Source organism: Pseudophryne corroboree, chromosome 2 (genome assembly GCF_028390025.1).
Source record: "Pseudophryne corroboree isolate aPseCor3 chromosome 2, aPseCor3.hap2, whole genome shotgun sequence".
NCBI lineage: Eukaryota > Metazoa > Chordata > Amphibia > Anura > Myobatrachidae > Pseudophryne > Pseudophryne corroboree.
Genome location: NC_086445.1, coordinates 553,365,367 through 553,385,571, shown reverse-complemented (window position 1 = coordinate 553,385,571; position 20,205 = coordinate 553,365,367). Strand labels below are relative to the sequence as shown.

The window sequence follows — 20,205 nt, the reverse complement described above, 5'->3', positions numbered from 1 at the left end:
GAAACCGAACCCGCTCATCACTAGTTATTACCTAATTCGGCAGGGTGTAAAAGCGAAAAGCTCCAGTAAGTGGCGGAGCACTGGTGCTGCTCTTGTAACCAGTCCTCTCCAGGCAGTACATCAATATATGGCAGGCCCAGAAAAAAATCTTTTCCGCAGCCCCATCTCTGGTCAGCCCACCAGGAAATCATGTCAATCTTCTCCTTTTAAAAAAAAAAACACAAAAAAATCGCCAGCACGGTGTGTGGTGCCAGAGGCGAGCGGAGGGGTTGGCGGCCAGCGCAGTGTGGGGTGCAGAAGGCGGCCGAAGGGGAGGGGTGGTGGCCAGCACGGTGCGGGAGGTGGCTGGGGGGGAGGGGTGGCGGCCAGAGCTGTGTGCGGTGCGGGAGGTGGCTGTGGGGGGAGGGGTGGCAGCCAGTGCTGTGTGCGGTGCAGGTGGTGGCAGGGAGTCCGACCACTGTAGTGTGAATTGCGGGCAACTGGTGTGAATGCAGAGATGGTGCAGCCGTTATGTTGCGGTGCCCCTCCTAGCCCTCCGGCCGGACCATCCTCATCAGCGGCACCAAAGTCTAGGGGGGAGGAGCTAAAGTAGAGGGGAAAGCAGTTCCTCCTCCCCACTTGCCAGGCAGATCAATAATCTGTGGGGAGGAGACGCTTGAGAGGAGAGCGGCCACTCCTCCTGCCCCGGCCGGGATTTACAGACTGGGGGCCGAGGCACTGTCTGATGGCAACATACAATGAGTCAGAGTGACTCATTGTAATGTTGGCGATTATGGCCCTCTCAACTGTGGCAGTCTGTGGGCCTATTTTCAATGGGGGGGCCTGGAGCGGCAGCTCCATCCGCCCCCTTGTTAATCCGGCCCTGGATAGCCCCAGCAACTGGCGTATCTATAATGGTTACAGTGTGTGTGCGGTACAGAGTCCAGAGGGGCCCCCACCACACACGCTGCACCCATTTTTTAAATACTTAACCCTCCAGAGTCCCGTGCCGAAGTCAGCAGCACTATGGAATCACTGTGAAAATGGCCACCATGCCATTTTCACAGTGATCTGCGCATACACAGTAGAGTCTAAACCATCTATTATTATTATCCTTTATTTATATGGCGCCACAAGGGATCCGCAGCGCCAAATTACAGAGTACATAAACAAATAATCAAAACAGGAAAACAGCAATTTACAGTTGAAGACAATATAGGACAAGTACAGGGTAAATAAACATAGCTACATCAGCAGATGACACTGAAATAAGTATCAGGTGGCAGAGGACTGCTGGATTTGATGAAGTTGAAGATTATTAAAGTAAGAGAAAGAATAAGCACATGAGGAAAGAGGGCCCTACTCGTGAGAGCTTACATTCTAAAGGTGAGGGGTAGACAGACAGGGGTGACACAGACAGGGTACATAGAGAGCGTGGAACAGAGGGTTAGGATGAGATGTGGCTGGGTTTGGTGAAGAAGTGGGTCTTGAGAACCCGTTTGAAGTTTTGTAGAGAGGTGAAGAGTCTGAGGGGGGAGAGGTAGAGAATTCTAGAGAATTGGAGCAGCACGTGAAAAATCTTGGAGGTAGGAGTGGGAGGAAGTAATTAGTAGGCAGGAGAGTTGGCATGCATTAGCAGAGCGAAGAGGACGGGTGGGAGTGTAAGGGGAGATAAGGTCAGAGATGTAAATTGGAGAGGAGTGGGTAAGGGCTTTGTAAGTGAGTGTGAGAAGCTTGAAATGGATTCTGAAAGGGAAGGTCTTGTAGGAAAGGAGAGGTGGACGTAGTGCATTTGGTGAGGAAAATGAGCCGGGCAGCAGCATTGAGGATAGATTGGAGTGGAGAGAGGTATTTGTCAGGAATGCCAGTCAGGAGGAGATTACAGTAGTCCAGTCTGGAGATGACCAGTGAGTGGATAAGGGTCTTAGGGGTCTATTTACTAAGCTTTTGATGGAGATAAAGTGGAGATAAATGACTAGCCAATAAGCTGCTAACTGCTGGGTTTCAAAAATGACAGTTTAGAGCTGATTGGCTGGTACTTTATCTCCAGCCACTTTATCTCCATCCAAGGCTTAGTAAATAGACCCCTTAGTAGCATCCTGTGCTCAGACTCTCCAGCGCCGTCAGCAGAGAGGGGGGGCCCGAATGGAGGAGGAGGCACACAGGCCTTCTCCTCTCATAAAGTGCCCCTGGCCCCAGCCTACCGGCTGAAAAAGGTAATGGGCTGGGAAAAAGGGCGTAACTACCATAGGTGCAGGGAGTGCAGCTGCTATGGGGCCCAGAGCTGAGAGGAGCTCACCTTCCCTGTCAAAGTTAAATGTGTCATATACATTTTTCACCATTGGGTTTTACATAAAGACCCTTACAGACTTTTGCCTTGGGGCCTACAATACTGAATATCTAGTTACGCCCCTGGACCTGCTCATTGTAACGTGGTATAAAATGAACTCGAGGGCATTATAATCAGAGCCGGCCTTAGCTATAGGCAGGCTAGGCTGCTTATGATACCACATGTGTATTTTGGAAGACTACTTCACATAAATCTGACATCACCTATACTGCTTGTGCACATGGGGGGGGACACCCTGGTATCATGTGTGTGTGTCCCTTATCCATGTGCAAACCCCAGGTGTCTGCAGGGACATAACATGGGCGGTGTTCTCCCCACACTTTAATTCCTAGTCAGTCCATGCCGTAAAATTTCCCTGCCATCCAGCACTGTAACATGGTCAGTAAGTTGCATTGCACTGTTTCTATATGAAACATCAGTGCAGCGTGACTTTCGGACACATCAGACTAGAGGGCAGAGCATATCGCTCCCACAGTGTAAAATAAAGGGCATGCAGTTGCCGGGAGTAACAGACACCAGCAAACACACTAAATAGTGAAGAGAATGGACCGTTGCTACATATTTGATACTGGGCTTTTTGTATAACCAGCAGGTGTGGCAGTATCTGGACATTGCTGTTATCTGTTTCCAACGAGCAAGCGAAAATAAAGGGTGAGGCTTGCAAAGTACGGCATACCCTGTGAGGTCACATCCCTTGTACGGGTGCCCCTTTAACAGGTGCGAGCGCAAGCACGCACCCACCCATCCTGCCACCCCCATCTCACAAAACGCAGTCACGGATCCAGGGAGCTGCATGGGCACACACACTGACTGCAAGCACGCCAGCAAGCAAAAGTAAGTTTTATAAAAATAGCTACTAGCATTACTAATGTGGGGCATATGTGTAAGGTGAATTGCTGTGTGGAATTATGTGTATTATGGGCATTACTGTGTACCATTATGGAGGCTTGAACTGGCACACAGGGTAACTTCCCCAGTGGTCCCCACTGCCTGAGCGTTGCTGGGTCAGATGCAGAACTAGCAGAGGTGCTAGGGGGCACCAGATAAAATTTTGCCTAGGGCATCAAATTGGCTAGGGCCGGCTCTGATAATGTTACATAATATAAATTGGAGCACTGTAATGTTACATAATATGAACTGGGGACATGCCATAATGTGAATTGGGGGTACTGTGTTATGTAGTGTGTACTGGCAGAACTACAATGTGACATAATGTGAACTATGGCTCAACTATTTTTTAGAAAATAAACTAGGGCACTACTGTGGGGCATAACATTAACAACTGTTATGGAAAGGTGTCTTTGTAGAAGCAGGGGCCCTTTAAAAATGTTGCTATGGGGCCAACAAAGTTCTGGCTATGCCCCTGGCTGGGATGATTCACACATGCACACTTCGGCATAGACAGTCCGCGATTCAGGATTCCGGGAGCTACACCTACCCTCACGAGGCAGCAACAGATTTCCCATAGTTCCGAGATTCTCCCAGACAATGTGGGAAGGTAGGCAACTAAGCACCACGGGATGCGGTACGAAATGCCGCCGGCCAGAATCCCGGCGGTCGAAATACCCACGCCGGAATCCCGACCGCCACAATCCCGACATATTCTCCCTCCGTGGGTGTCCACGACACCCATAGAGGGAGAATATAATAGTGCCCGCAGCGTGGCGAGCGAATCGAGCCCGCAAGGGGCTGCGTTCCGCTCGCCACCCTTGTCGGGATTGTGTGGTTGGGATTCCGGCGTCGGTATTTCGACCGCCAGGATTCCGGCCGGCGGCATTTTGTACTGATCCCCATACCACAAATATTGTCAAATCTTTACATTGAGAGAGTAGAGCATATTACAAAGGCATAGAGGACAAACAAGTAAAATACAGAACATCCAAGAAGAAGAAATGCAAACAGGACTGTGAGATGTGGAGTGCGACTGGTTTCACTTCCTGGGGTGCAATGCCACCCTTTTCTATCTTGCAGGATACCTCGAGAAGTATTCAGCTGCATGGAAAGCCAAAGGGCCTATTATATAGATGTGCCTGGCCCCACCTTCTTGCTCCTTAAGTATGAAACCCAAACATTTTACAGTGGGCAATGTTTATTGGTCACAATGTCTATTTTTTCAAGTTAAGACATATTCAGACCCAGTCGCTGATGCAGCTCACTGCCCAGTTTGCCGATGGAGGCAAACTGCGAATGCGCAGGGGCTGCATTGCAGCTGCACAGGCACACACATTGTGGTCGCATCCCTGATGGATGCAACCGCAATGTGATTGACAACGGTGGAAGTTTGCAGGGCAGTGACGCAGCGTTTTTCAAATAAATGCAACCGGTCTGATTTAAAAAATGACAGCCGACCACCTGACAGCGCAGCAGGGCTGTGCTGCCAGGGGTCAACCTTAGTTCCGATGCATCTGCAATCTAATTGCAGACGCATTGGAAGGCAGCCTCACACATGCTGGGCGGCCTTGACCTGTGCTGGGCGGCGGATTTGGCTGCATATGCAGCAATCTGCATCCATCTCTGAATAAGCTCTATTGACACAATACAATATGCAGTTAGTCTTTTCTTATTCAGTATGAATTGATGTGAGATACTGAAAACCCTTTCCACAGTCAGGAAATAAAAGTTGTTCATTTCTATGAAATGACAAAATGTACTGTACACTTCCAAACCAGGTGACTGGAGAAAATGTCTCATATACTTGTAGAATTTGGCTCTTGTCAGTATCTGCATAATTGTCTTATGTGCCATCTGGCCTCAGAGGCTGCACAAACAGGATGTGAAGACTTCATAATCGCCTGTCCAACAGGCATTTTGTTTTCCTTTTCTATGGCAAGATAGAAAGCAGAACTCATGAGTCACGAGTGAAGTAATCTGACTTTGTGGGTTGGAAACATGGCTGGTATTGCATTTGTTAACTGAACCCTAGTGACACCATTTAATAAAATATTATGCAAGAGTAAGCGAGACTGCATAGGGAATATAATGTGACCGAGCAGCATAAACGCACCGTCTGGGCTTGCGGAGCGCCTCTCAATGCATCACCGCGGCTTGGAAGGGGTTAATGTTTTGTGGTGGGAGGAACGTAGAGAGAAGGTCCGGGAGGCTGATTGGATGGATTGTGGATAGGGGCTGGCCTGTCATGCATATAGGCTGCTGACCTTTTACTTCCTGCCTCTTTTCCAGCTCTTCTCATGACCTGCCCTCCCGCCCCTGGGACTTGGCAGAGCATAATTATAATCATATATGGTTGGTTATATGATTATAATTATGTTCTGCCAAGAACTACCTGGATTGCCTGGTTTTCTGAGTCCAACTCTAGTTCATACTGAAAGTCTGGATTGCCGGTCCATGTCCTCCTGATACACTGGTCTTTGCCTGATCATGTTTCCAGGACTACTTTAGGAGGAACCTCTAAAGAACTCCTTTCTAGACATTCCCTATCCAAGATGCAGTCAGACATCAAAGCAGCTTAGAACACCATCTGGAATCTGCATCAAGTTGTCAAGGCTTCAAGTGCAGAAAAAGGGTCTGGAATAGACCTGAAACGCGTTGGTGTTGTGCGAGGAATTGCCCAGACGACTGTTGGTGAAAGTGACTACGGGTTCCAGGGAGCTGTAAAACCCGGGTGGCTGCCTGAGATTGCTGTTATTTCTATGCGATTTTGAGAACTTGCCAGGTTCTCTTCTAATCTGGTAATTACATCACCTCTATTTTCTGGGATTATCCTTGTCACTTGTGTGTCAATTTTTATCATAAGGTTTTATCGAAGTCGTCTGTTTTGTTTGTGGAAAAATAAAAACGGTGTTACACTATTTTCTGCCCATTCCCTCTATTCTTTTGGGTATCCTGAGAGGAAAGAAAACAAGAGGAGAAACACTGTGTGCAACACGGGTAGACTGACCTATTATATGCTGACGATGCAAGCTGTCTACAGGAATGTATACTGCTGATATATTCTCTGATACTCACTGAGATTTTGCATACTTCATGTGGTTATAGAAGGGCACCCTTTATCCGAATCACTCACTTTTTGCTCTGTATTATTGTTTGGGGGTGAGGGGAGCGCCCCTACTGTGTGTTTTGGATATAGGCTGCACCTTGTTTTTGCACACTTACCTGAAAGTCAGGCTTTTTTCTGCATAGTAATGTTCAAATGGTCGACACACATATGGTCAACACAACATTTTAAGGGTTTTTTGTATTTATTTCATCTTTTTTCATACTTTACCATCCACATGGACTATGATTGGGAATAGTAACCTAACGAGCGGGTTCCCTGTGTTTAGACGGTGAAAACATTTTGTAGACCATTTGCCATGTCAACCTTTTCATATGTCGACCTTTTCCTACCTGACGAACCCTACCATTGTCTACCTTTTACCTGTCGACCTAATGACCCTGTCAACCTTTTGACCATGTCAACCATTTGGGGTAAGCCTATTGACTGTCAACCTAAATATGGGTCGAGCTAATTCATACCCATATTGCTCAGACATCATGTGAGCCTGGTGAAATGGAAAGGAGCAGTATGATGAAAGAGTACTGATAGAAACTGTTTAACATGTACTGTATACTAAGGCCCGGCGCTACCCGCTCAGCAAAGGGATGCAGAGCAGGTAGGCGCCAGGCTGGAAACGCGCTCTCCCTACTCTGCATCCCTGCTGCTGTGCCTGACCTCCCTGCTGCTGCTGTGTCTGTTACTGTATGACAGGCAGTGGCGCCGGCAGCTTAAAGTCTCCTCTCCCCCTCCTGTGGCAGTGGCAGTGACTGATTGGACGAAAAAGGGGACAAAGCTACCCTGGACCAGCAGACTGCAGTGCCACAGAGGAGGACATGCTGCTCCAGATCCTGCCAGACTGTGACAAGTAAGTGAAGGGAGAGTGAGTGAGAAAGTGTGTGTGTATGTATGTGTGTGTATTTATGTATGTGTGCCAGGGTTACCACTGGCTGACTTCAAGATTCCATTTCACCTGGTTTTAATCAGCCACAGAACCTGTGTAATTAGTATGTGTCCAGAATTAAAGATATGAGTTGGTAACCCTAATGTGTGCGGGGGGGGGGGGGGGGGGAGATGTGAATAAACTGCACTTCTGTGGGCATTATGTGTCAGTGGCACTACTACTGGGGGCGTTACGTGTAAGTTGCGCTACTACTGGGGCGTTATGTGTAAGCGGAGCTACTACTGGGGTCATTATGTATAAGCGGCGCTACTATTGGGGCGTTATGTGTAAGTGGTGCTAATGGGGGCATTATGTGTAAGCTGTACTACTGCTGGGACATGGGACATTATGAGTAAGCTGTGCTACTACTGGGGCGTTATGTGTAAGCTGCGCTACTACTGGGTTCATTATGTGTAAGCAGCGCTACTACTAGGGTCGTTATGTGTAAGCGGTGCTACTACTGGGGTCAGTATGTGTAAGCAGCGCCACTACTGGGGGTGTTTTAAATGGGGTTACTAATGTGTGGCCTCACCCCTTCCTTGTGAGACCACATCCCTTTTTTGATGCGCGCTGTCCCTTTGTAAAGTATGGAGGGTGCAAATTTATAGTTTGCAGGGGGGTACCGAACACCATAGAACCAGCCCTGCGTATACTGCAGGAAACAAGTGGACTCAAACAGAAATGAAGAAGCAGGTAGGAATTGCACAATAACTGCAGATGTAACTTGTGGATAATAACAGTTTGGGAACTGTTCAGGATAGCAGTGGTTAACAGCATAGGATTGCAAACTAGAGCTGGAGATAATTAGCAGTCTGAAAACTGCACAGGAGAATATTGATAACTGCACAGACTTTGCAGGCTGGAGCTGCAGATAATTAGCAGTATGCAAATTGCACAGGACTCACAGGACTATAGTAGTAACTACACAAGGTTTGCTGGCCAGAGGATTTGCAGTCTGGAAACACTAGAGTCCATCCACTAAGAAGATAAGTTGTACTTTCAACTATCTGCTATCCCCTGCAAATTCATATAGGGTGCCTGAGTGATAGATCATTCAGGTGCAATTGCCCATGTGACTGGGAGCTGCTTATTGCTGAGTGGTTTGATGACTGAATAATGTCAAGCAATATGGAGGCCCCCATGGAACAGAGTGGTGGGAATCACTGGAGAAAACACTGGCATTCTGGCGGCCAGGATAGCGATTGCTGACATTCCAATCCCAACCCGAATAAAGGGCTCTAAGAGATTTGAAATGCTGCACACTCCATAGACTTAACCACCAACATACCACAAAGAAAGTTTCCATACAGGCAGAGCTGCAAACCTTACAGACAAGACTGCAAGTACTGTATAACCAGCAAATTTGCCAAACCATCAGGGAGAGCTATTGCAAGACTATACTAGAGAATTAATCCCAGAGATGAGTCTCCCATGGCCGAAGTATAAACTGAATAGGATTCTGCCAAGGGATCTGTATATAGTTTTAGAGCCTCAGGAGAAATCTAGGTCCAACCCAGAGGAAAAGGGGGAGCTAAATACAAGCCCAAACAAAAAAAAAAGAGCCAAATATTAGCCCAGTGACAATGCAAGAGGTGGGAGGAGTTGATGTGGCTAAATGCAGGATGCCAGAGGTTGGTATGATGACTACAAAGCCATTAGGTGGTATTTGCAATGTATGACCCATAAAAAAAAATCATCGGGAGGAAGTACGTAGCCATTTTTAAGGTTACAGAGATACTGTAGGCAGGGTGGCCCTTGAGGCTGTCAAGAGAAAATGAGGTAGTGGTGACGAGACATAGAAAACCTTTTTTTACTGGAATGAGGAGCGAGTGCGTATAGCGCAAGCGGGCATAAACTTCTAGGCTGTTAGGACGGCATGGGCTTTACACAATGTTTGAGGTTATCGTACAGTTAATAGGCTTGGGGGGTTGGTCTTAATTAGGATAGTGGGAGTGTAGGGAGGAGCTAGCAGACATTTTAGTGAGACAGAATCTGCATCCTGCCTCTTTCTCTTAGGAGTTTCCCACCCTCCCTCCCAGAGTCACGTTTTCCCCACCCGTTTTTCTTTTTCTTTGCCGGTTGGGGTTTGTCAACCACTCTCTGTGGCGGGAAAGAACGGCAGTTACAGTGGCTATTGCGCCGCTGTTTGTGGGTGCGATTTTTGACCAATACATCGTATACTCTGGCCCTCCTTACCAGGGGTCATTGGGGCTCGGCTGTCTGGCCGGCTCTATTATGGTGTATTGGGGTAGAAAGTTGGAAACTCAGCACTTATTGGCGTAGCCAATGAGATAAAGCAAGTCATGTCGTGGACATGCGTAGCGGCAATAAGTCGTAATGTCACTGTTGGTCTGTCAGTTCTTTCTTATTGCCACCATACTTAGTTTAAATATATCATAATAAATAACGGTTGACCGATTTTAATGGCATTTCAGTGGTCTGTGTTGTTATTTCTCTGTGTCATTTATTTCTAGATAAGTTAAGTTAGTTCATATTTATTTGTAAGGTTATTGTGTAATGATGTCATGCGGTCCGACATCGGCCGAGAGAAAGTTTATAGGGAAATGCTGCCTTTATCCTGCTACTTGGAAACCAGACAAGGTAAGGATTTAAAATGGCTGAGTTACTTACATGTGATACATGACATGCAGGCCAATGCAGAACCAGGGACCTGGTTATTATATGAGGAATCCTTCAGGAAAAAGTAAGATGTAGGGCATGCAATGATTGTGAATCATGGTACATGGCAGTATTGTTTTAAATATTGCAGTGTAGGCATCTCCCTTCAAGAACAGGATGGGAAGGTAAAGCAACAGACAGAATCAGGCCTAACAGGCCCTTTCTTAAATAAGAGTATTGTTTAACCTTTTAGCAAAGGGCAGTGTGGGTCTGGCAAGACATGCCACTTCATGCACGTGTGCACACAAAGCAGAGCTAGACAGCCCAACAAAGATTATGACAGAGGCAAAATTGGGGGATTTGGTTGCAGTAAAAGCGCATGAGGGTTGCCAACTCCCCTACTAAGGGGTGTATTCAATACCTTTCGGAAACTGCCGTCTTGTCAGAAAGACGTCAGTTTCCGACAGGTTTAGGTCAGAAGGGGTTCTGACCTATTCAATGCGGCCCCGTTTTTTCAGACAAGTCGGGAAATCCAGCTTGTCGGAAAGCTGTCGGAATGCACGTGGATCGACGGAATAGCCGCCGATCCGCGTGCCTCTGTCATAAAGGGGCCCAAATTCGGATTGACATTGCCGCCGCCTCCTCCATCCACCCTGCCGAGCTGATGATCTTGCACTCCGGGGTGAGGGGAGCGGTGCTGGGGTGAGGAGCAGCGCTAGGGTGAGGGGAACAGTGCCGGGGTGAGGGGAGCGGCGCCGGGGTGAGGGGAGCGGTTCCGGTTTGAGGAGCAGCGTCTGGGTGAGCAGTAGCGGCCAAATCCGACAGTCGGATTAGGCTCAAATCCGACAGTCGGATTTGCCCACTCTTTGAATAAGGGTTGTCGGATCCATTCCAACAAATGCATGTCGGAATGGATCCGACTCTTATTGAATATACCCCTAAATTGCCAGCACTGAGCCAATTACTCACACAGTACTTGGATAACAAGGCTTTGCTTGTTAGATGTGTACCAAACGCACAATCTGTATGCAATCTTTTCGTTCAATCTTTCTAATCTTCGCAGAGAGGGGAGGTTGAAGAGTATGCTGTGAATCAGTGGAATATTGCAATTGCCTTTAACTATTTTAACAATAGGATTTACAGCAACCCCTTAATTAGCATTTATTATTGCTAATACCAACATTGATGCAATTAGGAACAACACAATAGTATGTCACAACACATAAAATAAATATAGTTTATTGTACAGCAACCGACGATCTCATCAGATCTTCACTGGGGTTGGAATGGGTTAGTATGAAAGCACAAGCTTATCAATAACTACTAAGCATGACTATTATATCAGTACTCTGAACTAGTACCATAAGCAAAATTACATAGTGAAAAACTCTTACTAATCACTATTATACTTAAACTGTGAATGGTAACCATGTAAATCAATTCCACTTTAACTTCTATACTGCACAATAGTTAATGGCCATAGTTGGTGCACATGAAGTCTCTTTTGTAGATAAGTCCCTTACAGGGGTAGCACAGTTAGTTAGCTCCCTTTTCTATCCTCAAGCTTGGTCACTGGATATAACGTAAGCCGTTTTGTTTCCGCTAAATGTCAGGCAAGGTTGAATAAATCTCAAGATAAGGTAAAGCTTGATCAATAATATCATGAAGATATTCCTTAGGTATTTTAAGTTAATTAATGGAAATTATCTCCTTCTTTGTGTTATCTGACTAGAGCTGACGGAGAAGCCTTTCTCTGGAATCATATTCCAGATATCCAAATGACGATGTGAATGGCTGGTCTGCCTGTTTCTACGCACTGGTTCTGCGCGGTATCTGAGGTAAGTCTGGCTCAAAGCGTAACTAAAATAATAACTCTCTTTAACTAGCTGTTTCCTTTGAACAAAGGGTAATACAGTCCCCCTTTAAAGCTGACTGCTTCTTTAATAGCTAGAACGTCTCAAATATGGTTTGCAAGCTATGGTAATGCATCAAATATGAGATGGGCTTTCTTTTTATATCCCCTTCAGATGACGTGGACCTATATTAGTCCATAGCACAGTGCAGCCTTAAATCCCCTTCAGCGGGAGACCCTGGTCCAGATATCTTAGTCTATAATACAGTGCAGCCTTAAATCCCCTTCAGCGTGAGGCCGCAGTTCATCACTATCTGACAGGGCACTGAGTTAATTTTCCCTTCACCCTGAGGCCCTTCTCTGTGTCAGTGTTCATGCGGGCCCTCCCCTCACCATGTATGGAATGCTTGGGAGCCGCCTACCGCCTTATTAGGTGTCACTCACGAGTACAGGATCCTCCTGGCTCCGATCGGGTTGGTGGAGCTGTTCTCTGCCGCCGCCCGGCGGACGTCACGGAGGAAGGTCCCGTCTTATACTGCAGCCGGTCTCCTCCTGCGTTCATGGGTCACTGCGCTCCCACCGCGACCACCGGAGCCACGCGGCTGTCACCGGAGACTAGATCAGGTAAGTCCCTTCTGTCCGCTCCGGGTCCCGGGAGTCAGCCGCGGTTCTTTCTCTGCTCGTCCCGTTGTGTAAGTAGCGCAGTCCTTCCTCCTCGCCTCAGAAAAAGCCCGTCACGGTCCTCCGCTCCTCGCTCTTAAAGACTCTCCCCAGGTCCCCGGATCAGTCCCGCTCTCCTCACGCGCCGGCTCCTATACTTTCAGTTGTCCCCATAACACCCCCCCAATCCTGGCAGTGGACAAGTCCTGGGGCCACGAGCCCATCAGTTTTCCTGGGCTAATAGCGGTTTCGCCCAAACTATTTACCCTCCGTGAGGGTGATATCCATTTCCCTGAAAGTCTTTGCCCTCTGTGAGGGTATCATGCATTTTAATAACCTTTACCACTGCGTGGCATTTTAATAAAAAAAACAACACCATAAACTTTACTATAATTATTACCATAACTTATTTAACATATATTGTACTATTTTACTAGGGCAGGGTACTACATACATCCCGGCTTTAACTATGCGTGTCCTCACGCATAACTTCAAATTATTAATATTTTACAATTAAGACATCACTACATGAGCATAATATACAGGAATATCTATGAACTTTTAACACCTGTACCGAGAAGGTAGGATTCCCTGTGTACTTCTCTCTGATCTTCTCAGTAAAGGAGTGAAGTCTGCACTATTTGCATCAGCTTTACTACATTCGGTTACATGAGGCAATATTAACCCAGGATAGGATACATTATAACCTCCCTTCTCAATATCACCGGATAGGTTTTTCTCAGTTGCCATAACCGATCCCGGATGGGAAGGGACTAGTACTGGCCAGAATAGTCCCATCATATCCTCTAAGGAGTCATTAGTCCCAGATTCAGTGAACGGGCTCACCCTCTCTGTTCCTCTGCTTCCAGCATCTTCATTTTGAACAGTGGGAGTTTTGCATTTTTTAAATTGGATTCGATGTACTACTAAGGAGTAATGTCCATCGTCCTTGGTTATTTGATAGATGGCTATCTCAGGTCGTGGAATCCCTGTTACTCGGTAAGGTATCTCTTCCCAATAGCTACCCAGTTTACTATGTCGATGGTTGTTTTTCTTCAAAACCCAATCACCTATAATTAGAGATTCAGCCAAAGCATTCTCATTGTAACGTTCAGCCTGTCGCTTCCGCACCTTATCCATTCGTTGATTGACGATAGTTTGTACAGTTTTCAAATGCCGTCGATGTTCTTTCACCCAATCGGTACGGGGAATTGTTTCTTGTGCAATCTCCTGAGGCACATCCAATCTCACATCCGCAGGCAATTTGCCTTCCCGCCCAAATAGCAGATAAAACGGAGTATAACCCGTAGAGCTATGCTCCGTATTATTCTATAAAAAGGTAATTTCCGGTAATAATGTCGTCCAGTCTTGACGCTCCAGTGCGGGAATCGCCCTTAGCATACCGATTAGCGATTGATTCATCCTTTCACATATCCCATTACATTGGGGGTGATATGCGGTAGTTCTTAGTTTTTTACACCCGTATAATGCACACAATTCTTGAAACAAGTGTGATTCAAAAGCGGTTCCCTGGTCGGTTAGTATGTTTTCTGGGTACCCGTAAGGACGAACAAAGGCTCTCCAAAGTATTTCGGCAGTGGTCTTTGCTGATAGATCGCGCACTGGAAGAGCCACAGCAAATTTTGAATAATGATCCACCATAGTAAGAGCATATTGGTATCCAGTTCGGCTAGGCTCTAATTTAATATGATCTAGGGACACTAGCTCCAGTGGATGAGTAGTCATTATAGGATGAAGAGGGGCCTTCTGTTTTGCAGGAGCTGGCTTACGAAGAATACAATTAGAACAGTTGGCGCACCACCCTGCTATATCCTCTCGCATCCCGATCCAGAAAAACCTTTTCCGTAATTGAGCTTCCAATTTTTGGGCTCCAAAATGCCCCGAGTGATCAAGATATTCTTGGAGTAAGAAATCTTTATACTGATGCGGTAACACGATCTGCGTGATGGGGTGATGTGTTTTCGGATTGATTCCGCTACAAACAAGAAGTCCTTTTTGAATTTTTAACCGATCTCGTTGACGCCACAGCTTTAGCAGCTCGGGTTCGGTTGCTTGTCGCTCCAATTTACTTAACACTTTTCCGGAAAGCAACAGAGTTTTCAACTTGGTCAAGATTGAACTTCCTTGCTGTATTTGACGCTATTTCTCCTCAGGTTCTATTCGTGCTACACTTGGGATGTCCTGTGCCTGCATTGATTGTATACTGGTGGTCACAAACCGTTGTTGGACAAGCAGATCATGAAATTTCGGTATTTCAACATCTTCCCACTCATCTTTCTCATTAACACTTACATTTGAGCCAGATAGCCGTGACAGAGCGTCGGCACTAATGTTACTTTTCCCACTTGTATACTTGACGGTGAACTGGTAATTGGCTAGTCGAGAGCACCATCGCTGCTCCAAGGCCCCTAAGTGAGCGGTCGCCAAATGAGAAAGGGGATTATTGTCAGTAAAAGCTATGAATGGAGTGGCGGCTAGGAAGTTCTTAAAATTTTCTGTAACGGCCCACACTAATGCCAACAATTCTAATTTAAAAGCGCTATAATTTGCGTCATTTCATTCAGTTTTTCTCAAGCTTCGACTTGCATAAGCGATCACCCGTTCTTTTCCTTGTTGTTTTTGTGACAGGACAGCTCCTAACCCTTGATAACTAACATCAGTATATAGTTGGAAGGGCTGGCTGTAATCGGGATATGCTAGTATAGGCGTTTTAGTAAGTAAGGACTTTAGCTTGTCAAAAGCATCTTGTTGAGCGGTTGCCCATATGATTGTTGTATTCCGATGTTGCTGAGTCCTAGGAGTCCCACGAAGTAACTCATGCAATGGAGCTGCGATATGAGCAAAGTTTTTCACAAATCGGCGATAGTAACCTACGAAGCCCAAAAATGTTCTCACTTCCTTCAAGGTGGTTGGTGTAGGCCAGTTTAGCACAGCAGCCACTTTCTCCGGATCAGGGGTCACACCTTCTGCACTTACGACGTGTCCCAGATATTGCACGCTAGTCTTCAGTAGATAACATTTGGAGGGTTTCACTTTGAGACCATACTCTGCTAGTTGTTGGAAGACCTCGTGGAGATGTGTAAGGTGTTCTTGATAAGTTCGGGAGAAGACTATTATGTCATCTAAGTACAACAACACCATGTCAAAATTTTTAGATCCTAGGCAATGCTCCATAACGCGTTGGAAAGTCCCTGGAGCATTACAAAGTCCAAACGGCATCCTTTCAAACTCATATAGTCCCATGGGAGTAGTAAAGGCTGTTTTTTCTTGATCTGCAGGTGCTATATTGATTTGCCAGTAACCACTGGTTAAATCAAGTGTAGAGAAGTAGGTGGCTGATTTTAATGCCGTCAAGGATTCTTCAATCCTTGGTAAGGGGTACGCGTCTTTGTGTGTCACCTGATTGAATTTTCTGTAATCGATGCAGAAGCGTAAACTCACGTCCTTCTTTCGGACCAATACTATCAGTGCCGTCCATGGGCTATGACTTTCTTTTATTACTCCAGAGGTTTTCATTTCTTCCAACATTTGCTTAACCGGTTGATATAAAGCTGGAGCCAGGGGTCGATAACGCTCCTTAATAGGTGGTGCATCCCCTGTTGGAATATAATGTTTTGAATCTGGGCAACTAGTCCGAAATCTGCGGAGTGTTTACTAAAAGTAGCGGAATTTTCTTTTAGAACTTTTAGTACTCCTAGCTTGAGCTCCTCGGCGGTATCTTCTTCCCCTATTTGTATTTCTTCCCACCATGACGATTTACCTTCGTCTTTGCCACCAGCTTCAGAGTCGATGTTTATTCGAGTAGGGGAAGAGACCACATCAACAATATCCTGGAAATCCGCCCATACCAGTTTAGCCATGGTCTGATGTCGACATAATTTCACGGGATAGTCATTGGGATTGAGAATTCGTAAAGGCACTCGTCCCCCTTTCACAGTAGCCAAAGCTCGTGCTACTACAATATCACCACGCTGGACTGTGTTATAAGGTTCTACTATGGCATCATAATCTCTTCCCTGGGGTCCGCATCGAGCTTTTCCCCACACAACAGTTTCAGTGTTGGGTTGTAAGATTATTGGTCGCCGATCGGCTATCTTCACTTTCCCGATTTCCCCTGAAGCATTAACAAATCTTTGCTGTCCCTGAAGAGTCTGAATCGTTCTCTGTGAAGCTTGTTGAAACATTGGTGGGGTATTAGACAAATCCCTCCTCAGAGCAGCAATTAGTTCTTCTGGACAGTTCTGTAATAGGTTCATCCCTACGATGATAGAGGGGACTGTTGGATCGTCCACATTAGTGATAAGACATCCTTGTCTTGGTAGAACAGCTTGCCCTATTTCAAAGTCAAATTCATAATATCCCTGACAGGATATATTTAATCCATTACTGGCCAAGAGCCTGAGCCAAGTTGGTGGGGGTGGCATCATTCCATCCAATTCCCAATGTTGCTGGAAGACCCTCATCTGTATGGTGGTTACTTGAGAGCCGGTATCTAATATAGCTGGTACCTGTACTCCATTAATCTGGATATTAACTATAGGACATTGTCCTACATATTGTGGGCACCATTCTTCTGGTGTAGGACCTACTGTGTTGCTTCCCCCCAAGGGTTGGTCTCTGGCCTCGGGGTACTGGCGTTTAAAGGCTCTTCCTGGCGGCAAACCCGTTCAACATGTCCACTGACATTACATCTCCTACAGATAGGACGTCCCTGCGAATCAAACCGGTCAGTAGGCTTTCGACCTCTTCCTGACGGCGACTCCCACCACTCATTCCTTGACCTTCTCCGATCTGTACGCCAATTTGATTCCGTTCTTTCAGGTGGAGTGCACTTACTGAGCTTTTGTAATTCTCGATTTATTGCGGCCATTCCTACCGTAAGTTCTTCCATTTGTCCCTTTAATAATCGTACAGGATCAGAAGTAGGAGCCTGCACATTCTGATGAGCAGTTTTCTTCGATTCAATCTTTTCACCTGATATATTATATGAATCAACTCTATTTTCCGACAATTCTTGGTATCCTGGCATCTCAGGAAAGGACCCCTCCTTTGGCTGACTTGAACCAACCACTTTAATCGCTGCCTCCTTAAAACCTAAAAAGGAGGCACTCGCTTTTTGTAACCTCAAGAGTTTCAGTTGAGATCTACTATTCTCGCAGCTGGTTCCATCTATAAATTGATTTATCAGAACCTCATCCACCTCTCTCACTTCTGCCTCATCTATCTCCTTAACGTCTCTCAATGCGTCCTGTAAGCTTAATGCAAAGTCTCTTAACGACTCTCCCGGTCGTTGCTTCCTAGAATAAAATCGTGACTTAAGTTCCGACAAGGTACTAGTGTCAAAAGTGGTTGCTAATCTTTGGAACACCTGTTCTACCGTCTGCCGCTCTTCCAAAGGCCAGGATAACACTTCTCTCAATGCCGACCCTTTTAGCTGCCCAATTAAGATTTCCACTTGTTGCTGATTGCCTACAGGATACAACCTAAACATTGATTGCATCTTAGTTTTAAACTGAATAAATGTATTAGCATCTTTCAGCCCTGGTTCTCCTGAATATGTGGGCAACCACGGGGCCCCAAAATAATATGGCATAGTGATCGGATTTACACTAGCCATGGTTGGTTGTGGGTACACACCATCTGTGGGTGTTTGAGAACTCTGTGAACTCGTTGCTTGTTCTTCCGTCGACATGTTCTATTAGTATTCGTATCCTGTTCGGTGGACGCCAAATGAATGTACCAAATGCACAATCTGTATGCAATCTTTTTGTTCAATCTTTCTAATCTTCGCAGAGAGGGGAGGTTGAAGAGTATGCTGTGAATCAGTGGAATATTGCAATTGCCTTTAACTGTTTTAACAATAGGATTTACAGCGACCCCTTAATTAGCATTTATTATTGCTAATACCAACATTGATGCAATTAGGAACAACACAATAGTATGTCACAACACACAAAATAAATATAGTTTATTGTACAGCAACCGACAATCTCATCAGATCTTCACTGGGGTTGGAATGGGTTAGTATGAAAGCACAATCTTATCAATAACTACTAAGCATGACTATTATATCAGTACTCTGAACTAGTACCATAAGCAAAATTACATAGTGAAACACTCTTACTAATCACTATTATACTTAAACTGTGAATGGTAACCATGTATATCAATTCCACTTTAACTTCTATACTGCGCAATAGTTAATGGCCGTTATGTTGGTGCACATGAAGTCTCTTTTGTAGATAAGTCCCTTACATGGGGTAGCACAGTTAGTTAGCTCCCTTTTCTATCCTCAAGCTTGGTCACTGGATATAACGTAAGCCGTTTTGTTTCCGCTAAATGTCAGGCAAGGTTGAATAAATCTCAAGATAAGGTAAAGCTTGATCAATAATATCATGAAGATGTTCCTTAGGTATTTTAAGATAATTAATGGAAATTATCTCCTTCTTTGTGTTATCTGACTAGAGCTGACGGAGAAGCCTTTCTCTGGAATCATATTCCAGATTTCTCTAACGTCCTAAGTGGATGCTGGGGACTCCGTAAGGACCATGGGGATTAGCAGCTCCGCAGGAGACTGGGCACAACTACAAAGAAAGCTTTAGACTACTGGTGTGCACTGGCTCCTCCCACTAAGACCCTCCTCCAGACCTCAGTTAGATTCTTGTGCCCGGCCGAGCTGGATGCACACTAGGGGCTCTCCTGAGCACCTAGAAAGAAAGTATATTTAGGTTTTTTATTTTCAGTGAGATCTGCTGGCAACAGACTCACTGCAGCGAGGGACTAAGAGGAGAAGAAGCGAACCTACCTAACAGGTGGTAGTTTGGGCTTCTTAGGCTACTGGACACCATTAGCTCCAGAGGGATCGACCGCAGGACCCGACCTTGGTGTTCGTTCCCGACGCCGCGCCGCCGTCCCCCTTACAGAGCCAGAAGCACGAAGAAGGTCCGGAAAATCGGCGGCAGAAGACTTCAGTCTTCACCAAGGTAGCGCACAGCACTGCAGCTGTGCGCCATTGCTCCTCATGTACACCTCATACTTCGGTCACTGATGGGTGCAGGGCGCTGGGGGGGGGCGCCCTGAGGGCAATGGATAACACCTTGGCTGGCAAAATATACATCATATATAGTCCCAGGGGCTATATAGATGTAAAATTACCCCTGCCAGTATAACAGAAAAAGCGGGAGAAAGTCCGCCGAAAAGGGGGCGGGGCTTCTCCCTCAGCACACTGGCGCCATTTTTCCCTCACAGTTCCGCTGGAAGGAAGCTCCCTGGCTCTCCCCTGCAGTCTGAGAAAACTACAGAAGGGTAAAAAAGAGAGGGGGGGCACTAAATTTAGGCGAGGTATAGATATATATATGTAATATATATAAAAAGCAGCTATAGGGAAAACACTCATTGATAGTGGGATCCCAGTGTTATATAGCGCTCTGGTGTGTGCTGGCATACTCTCTCTCTGTCTCCCCAAAGGGCTTTGTGGGGTCCTGTCCTCTGACAGAGCATTCCCTGTGTGTTTGCGGTGTGTCGGTACGGCTGTGTCGACAAGTTTGATGAGGAGGCTTATGTGGAGGCGGAGCAGATGCCTGTAAATGTGATGTCACCCCCTGCGGGGTCGACACCTGAGTGGATGGTGCTGTGGAAGGAATTACGTGATAGTGTCGACTCCTTACATAAAAGGTTTGACGACATACCTAATGTGGGACAGACGGCTTCTCAGCCTGTGCCTGCCCAGGCGTCTCAAAAACCATCAGGGGCTCTAAAACGCCCGCTACCTCAGATGGTTGACACAA

General features: G+C 46.2%; 1 long non-coding RNA gene across 5 annotated transcripts in view; it reads left to right on the top strand.

The window, feature by feature from the left end:
* The window catches only part of LOC135050969 (uncharacterized), a 168,767-nt gene extending 157,050 nt beyond the window's left edge, over positions 1 to 11,717 (top strand). For 2 of the 5 annotated variants that reach the window (XR_010241960.1, XR_010241959.1), the window contains exons 4-5: positions 2,922 to 3,163; positions 11,618 to 11,717. This is a non-coding gene — a long non-coding RNA (uncharacterized LOC135050969). Of the gene's footprint in view, positions 1 to 2,918; positions 3,164 to 5,509; positions 6,125 to 11,617 lie in introns of those variants that run through there. The other 3 variants (XR_010241957.1, XR_010241961.1, XR_010241958.1) reach the window with 2 other exon arrangements.
* Positions 11,718 to 20,205: the final 8,488 nt, after the last annotated feature.